Source organism: Adiantum capillus-veneris, chromosome 2 (assembly GCF_014529385.1).
Source record: "Adiantum capillus-veneris isolate H3 chromosome 2, ASM1452938v2, whole genome shotgun sequence".
NCBI classification, from domain to species: Eukaryota; Viridiplantae; Streptophyta; class Polypodiopsida; order Polypodiales; family Pteridaceae; genus Adiantum; species Adiantum capillus-veneris.
Genome location: NC_140932.1, coordinates 180,428,260 through 180,435,126, shown reverse-complemented (window position 1 = coordinate 180,435,126; position 6,867 = coordinate 180,428,260).

Sequence of the window (6,867 nt, the reverse complement as noted above, 5' to 3'; positions counted from 1 at the left end):
AGGGTTATGTGCGGAGAAGTCAAGAGTTTAGGAAAAATCTTATGTCAATAAAGAAGTTATCTTATATCAAACATCACAGAAACAATCTCAAATTATTTCAAAGATTTGAATCATCTGATAAAATTGGAATGATATAGAGATGGTATACATATGTTGAGGTCTCTCTCTCTCTCTATGTATATATATATATATATGTGTGTGTGTGTGTGTGTGTGTGTGTCTATATGTATGTGTGTGTCTGTGTATGTATATATACATACTTACTTACATACACACACATATACACGTGTGTATATACATACTTACTTACACACACACACACACACACACACATACATATATGTATATATGCATGTGTATATATACACACACACACATGCATATACATAACATTGAAGGAAGATTACTCTCTCTCTCTCTCTCTCTCTCTCTCTCTCTCTCTCTCTCTCTCTCTCTCTCTCTCATTTTGAGGTCATTGTGATTGTTTCTACGATATTAATTAAAATCCCACCCTCTCTCCCTCCTTAAGAAAGTTTGCGAGCATGTAAGCACTTGCATTCAAGAATAAAGACTCATTGGATATATTTTTTAGGTTTCTTGTCTTCTCCTTCTTCTTCTTCTTCTTCTCTCCCTTTCTCTATGTCTTCTCTCTCCCTCTTAACACTCATTTGATAGTATTTGTCACTCAATTAATTTTTTTGGTGATGCTAAACATTGTGTGTGTGTTGTGTGTTATTTAAGCTATGCATTAGGATGGCTTCTTGCAAGCAGTGTTTATAGAAGGTTTGGCTAAGCTTAGGGGTTGTAAATCTAAATTAATTGGTCTCAAATCGTAGGAAGTAAAGTAGGTAAAAATAGTACTAAAAAAAATTCTAAAATTGTATATTTTCGAGCTTATAAGTACTTTTTGTGTGCATCTTAATGGAAAGGAGATGTGCATTGTAGATACACTAACAAAGTGAATGCCATTTTGGCCCGGGGCAGTCACTTTTTAGAATGTGTATTGATAGCCGTTTTTTGGCTTTCCATAATTGCCATAGTAAGCTACCTCACCTTACCAAATTCACCCAAACACTACGGCTATCCCTACCATTTCACTGTAAATAGGCGTGTGTGAGTTAGGGAGCTTTTCCCATATCTTCTTAAAATACTCAGCTAGCTAGTCACTTAGCTAGTTGAGTCAAAAAAAAATAAAAAAAATAAAAAAATATTATGGCCCATTTGTGTGTAAATATTGCATTATATATATGGCCTAAATATAGAGATTTTTATAATTATTCTGGTATTTTATTTAAATATTTATACTTAGGTGTGTGTTTTATTAAACCTGTGTATGCCTTCTTTCATCCTCTTACACCATAAGTATATTTTTTGCCAATATGTACATACTCTAACCTTATATTTTTCCTTTATACAAATCACTCCCACATTTTCACCCTCACCCTCGTGAAAACAAAAAATTGATTTCTACTCATTGGTCACGTTTATTATATTATTTACTTGCATACCTTTTCCTCTTTCACCAAAAATAATTCAAAGAGGGACCATATCATATGATTCCAATATCTTTCCATATCCATAACTCCTCCATATTTTTATTATTATTTTTACTCATTATTCTAACACCATGTGCTCATTGAGCTAAAGTCCATGAATAGTCCATACACTAGTCCCACCATGTATATATTTCTTTATTCACCAATAATCCTCCTCCATGCATGTGTCAAGGGCAACTTGGATGTTTTGTATTATGATATGACAAAGGAGGGGCTCACTCTTGGATGCATTGTACAAATTCAACAAAGGAGGGGGCCACTGAAGACTTTTTGTGAAGAAAAAACAGGTCTTTTGGTGGGATTTTCAATATCCATCTCCACTCTGAATTTGGAGCGGTGGTTAGAAGAGAAAATGTAGCCCAGGCTTTGAATAATCACCTCAAATTTTTTCATGATTTTTGGAGCTACCAGCAGTGAGATATGATTTTTTGAGTGGACCCCAGTCTGCACACTTTTCTCACAAGTAGCCCATAGTCTTCTCTCACCTCTTTCCACACTTCTACATACACACACACACACACACACACACACACACACACTTCTCTCAATCCCTCACTCAAACCTGCACCTTCAATGGTTTCTCTCACCTTCTTCACCATTAACCTCCCCACTTACTCCCATAGCTCTCATATGAGCTCTCCATGTACATACACCATCTCTATGCCTCTCTCTATTATCTCCAAAGTACAATTCCATCTTACTCCTTATATATATATACATAAATTCAGCATGTGTACCATGCTTAACCTCTGCAAATCAAAAGATCTCATCAACGGAATTACCATTTTCATCACGATGATCAACCTTGGCAGCGGTGGCGTAAAGAAGAGAAGACGAAGAAGAAGATCGATAGTCATTTTGAGAACCTACACAAGTAAGTCCAAAACTTCTTCAAGCTTCACCATCACAAGGATTTTCTCACTTCATTCAACCATCCACCCCATTCTACCCATTGTAAATATATCATTAACTTTCTAGTGATTACTAACACTAACCACTAACATACTAACACAAAATAACATTGACCTAACCATAAAAGACACCTCACCTCAAAACATGTGTATAGTAACTCTCTCTCTCTCTCTCTCTCTCTCTCTCTCTCTCTCCTTACTTACTTTCACCTTATCTACCATCAATAATGCTCTCTTTTGAGCCCACACCCATGACTTAAGCAGACAAGGAAGGCCCACAATGTTTTGATATTCAGAAAAATCATAATCCTGATTTGTTATCTTGTAAATTAGGATTTCCAATAATCTTAATGAGGGGTCTCCAACCTATAAATAGGCCCCTCTCCTTCTTGTAAAAAAACCTCCAACATCTCACATAGCACCCCAACACTCTATGCGTGAGGAGAGACTTAGGTGTAGCAACCACTTGTGAGCTTCACTCTTAGTGTGAGAGAAGCCTTCAAGCTACACATTGCAAGTGAGAGAGCGTGAGTTCCACAAATCTCAAAACCACTATTGTATATGCTCCTTCATCATCAATAAATTGAGGTTTGGTGCATCAAAGGCGTGATTCGACGTTCAAATCTTCGTCCTTCCATTTGTGCAATACGGTTTGGTGAATTCAAGGTGACTTGTGTATTTGAGTTTTTATCGGTTGATCTTGATTTTAGAAAGTGTTTTAGTGTGTTTTTCATTGCCAGTTTTGTGTCCATTGTAAGAGGGTATTGTGGTGAGAGGTCTCCCACACCCTAAGACAGTGAGTGTGTGTTTTGGCAATGTTTAGCAATCACTAAGCATTGAGTGAGTTTATACAAGTTCTACGATAGCATCATAACGAACCATCTCCATTTGCAAGTCACAAATAAGGTATTACGCAAGATCCTTTTCTCTCTCTCTTCCCTTTGCTCTAGCTCTCTCTGGTCCAGTTTGTGTGTGTCTTGGTGTGAGGTTGTTTGTGTGTGTTGTGTGGTGCATCTTCTTGGTTGTGCCAAAATCTCTCTTGCGTCCTAGTTCGCATACCATAACTAGGTGGTGCCCCTATCTTGTTTGGGTTTGGCTGTGGGTTTGTTGTTGTGTTATGCTTGTGGTTGCCCCAGCCCCAATTGAGCAGCACGGGAGCCTTGAGGGGTGTTTAGAGGTCGCCTCTCTTGTTGCCCGCCCCGGACCGCCTCAATTTTGGTGCCCCCACTGAGTAAGCGATTGTGTGCTTAGTGTTGTTGTATTGCATGAATGCTTGAGTTTCAGCATAATCAAGTAGATTTTATGAATCATGAAAACAGACCGAGTTTAATTTCAAGGAAACAAAAATTGATCTAGAATATGGTTCGGATTATGCATAACATAAGAAAGGAAAAAAACATTTTCACATAAAAGTCTAGAATTCATGTTGAAAGACCTTTCAAAACTTTGTGTAGTTAGTTGGTGATTGTTTGGAACAAATCTTTGTGTGGTTCTAGCATTGAGAGACTATGACACGCTATACCTTTGATGATATCCCAATCTTCTTCGGAAATCCAGAAGAAGATGTTGATGATTTTCTTGCTGATTTTAGAATGGTTTGTCATATCCTTGGTAAAAGGGATGACATTGAAAAAGGGGATTTTCTATTGCTATGCCTTAGAGGCAACGCTGAGCAATGGTTTTGGAGTATGTCTTCTCAGATTGAGGATGGATATACCCAAATTTCCAAAGCTTTCAAGGCCAGATTCTCTAAAGTTCCAACAACGGAGAAAGCATGGGCTTCACTACGGAGACTTCAACAACATGGTGAAGACTACTATGCTTATGAGGATATTTTTTCTCGTCAATGGGAAGGATGTGGATTTGGTTCTACATTTCCAGATTATGTAAAAATGGATCAATTTATTTCGGGTTTGTCTCCTTTCCTAAAGACTAAGGTTACTTGTAGTGGACCCTCTACCTTTGAAGAAGTGATCACTATTGCCCGAAGGAAGTTTCACAAGTACTTCTACATCAAAAATGGTTTCCATCATGCTGGAAGAACCAACCATCATGAAAGTGTTTCTATCAAGGAGTCATCTCCTTTGCCATACTTGTCTCCTTCTACTCCGACAAATGTTGAAGAAGTTACTTACATGCCAACTGATTATTCAAGTGCTAAAGTGTGTGGCCAAGATTCAAATGTGGAATCTCTTTCTTCTACCTTTATCACAAGCATGCAAAAATTGACACAAGATATCTCAAATGGCATTGATGATTCAATAATGGATACATCTAACCTTTTGGCGGAGGATCAATTTCTAGTCCGAGCAGACGAAGCTTTTGTGCAACATGACTCTATGGAGAATGAAGAACTTGAAGGTAACCTTGATCTTATGGAATGTTCTGAGAGTGTATCTTGTCTAAAAGAAGAGAGTGAAGAAGAAGATGAAATCATAGGTGGAGAGATCATATACCACATTGATCATAAAGAGATGATTGTGTACATGGAATGCCAACTCCAAAACAAAGTAGAAGAGTGTGAGTTGAATCCAGGTGAGGATAATCTTGAAGAAGTGTTTGAGGATGTTGAAAAGCATTGGTATGACCCATGTATGTTAAGCACAGAGAAACCTATCATGCAAGAAGCCAAATGTTTCACAAAATCAAACAGTATTCCATCAACCTTTGAGGTGGTACAATGTGAGGAGTTACAACCTTGCCAAAGGGGGGGCTTAGAAGGGGATGAATAACATGGGAGAGTAGTAAAAAATAAAATCATAAAAGGAAACTATTAGAAGGGTATCATTCTCTCCAATGGTGTTTTAGTGGGTGGCTCTTCATTCATGGGACAATCTCTTAGCAAGAAAATCTAAGCTTTTGAAGCCCCAATCATCTTCACATTGGGTTTCACCTCTTCAAAGTCAACTTCTCCTCTCTTCACATATACCTTTCATCGGGGACACCATACCTTCTTAAGTGGAAGAGGACATGAATACTTGGTGATAAACGGATGTTTCCAAATCTTCTTCACTTGGTTCTTTGTTGTATGGAGGTCGCACATTGTGATGCTTCTGGTCTTCATCATAGATGAAAAACTTGTTGATTGCTACATGTGGATATTTCATCAATCAGTACCAAAATCTATTCTCTTCCAATGTGTTGGAAGCAATAGAAACCTTCATCTATTATCTACTTATGTGGTAAACTATCTGCAATATCTTCCAATAGCAGCTGGAAGCATGGATCAAGCTTTCCTAAATCATAAAGGTCATAGAAGTTTTTACTTGATGAGCCTACCCAGGTTGAATGAAATTTATGAGCTACAGTTCAGGAATTTGCTCATACAAGATCTTGAAGATCGTAGCAGATACATCAACTTTACACAAGAGGAAGAGCAACCAATCTTTTATATCACATTCATAGTGATAGATGCAATGATGGACAACAGTAAAATCTACAAGTTTCTTCAATCAAAATCAGTAAGTGATTCCATACCATACATCTCGCTTTGGGAAAGATATTTCAAGATCTTTGATCCTGGGGGGTGCTTATGGAAACTTTCTCGATGGAGGAGGTTTACTCCGTCACTTCATTTCATCATGCTATTGGCTCGAGAACCTTTCATATCACACAAGGTTTTTTAATCATACAACAAAGGTTCTTCAAAGATGAGAGCAGAAAAAGACAGACGTTACACAATCTACATGTTGTATGATCGGATAAATGGTACATGAATGTACCATTATCTAAGGGGGGGGCTAATGCTAGCCGTTTTTTGGCTTTCCATAATTGCCATAGTAAGCTACCTCACCCTACCAAATTCACCCAAACACTATGGCTATCCCTACCATTTCACTGTAAATAGGCGTGTGTGAGTTAGGGGGCTTTTCCCATATCTTCTTAAAATCCTCAGCTAGCTAGTCACTTAGCTAGTTGAGTCAAAAAAATAAAATAAAAAAAATAAAAAAAATATATTATGGTCCATTTTTGTGTAAATATTGCATTATATATATGGCCTAAATATAGAGATTTTTATAATTATTCTGGTATTTTATTTAAATATTTATACTTAGGTGTGTGTTTTATTAAACCTGTGTATGCCTTCTTTCATCCTCTTACACCATAAGTATATTTTTTGCCAATATGTTTAATATCCATCTCCACTCCGAATTTGGAGCGGTGGTTAGAAGAGAAAATGTAGCCCACGCTTTGACTAATCACCTCAAATTTTTTCATGATTTTTGGAGCTACCAGCGGTGAGATATGATTTTTTGAGTGGACCCCAGTCTGCCCACTTTTCTCACAAGTAGCCCATAGTCTTCTCTCACCTCTTTCCACACTTCTACATACACACACACACACACACACACACACACACACACATTTCTCTCAATCCCTCACTCAAACCTGCACCTTCA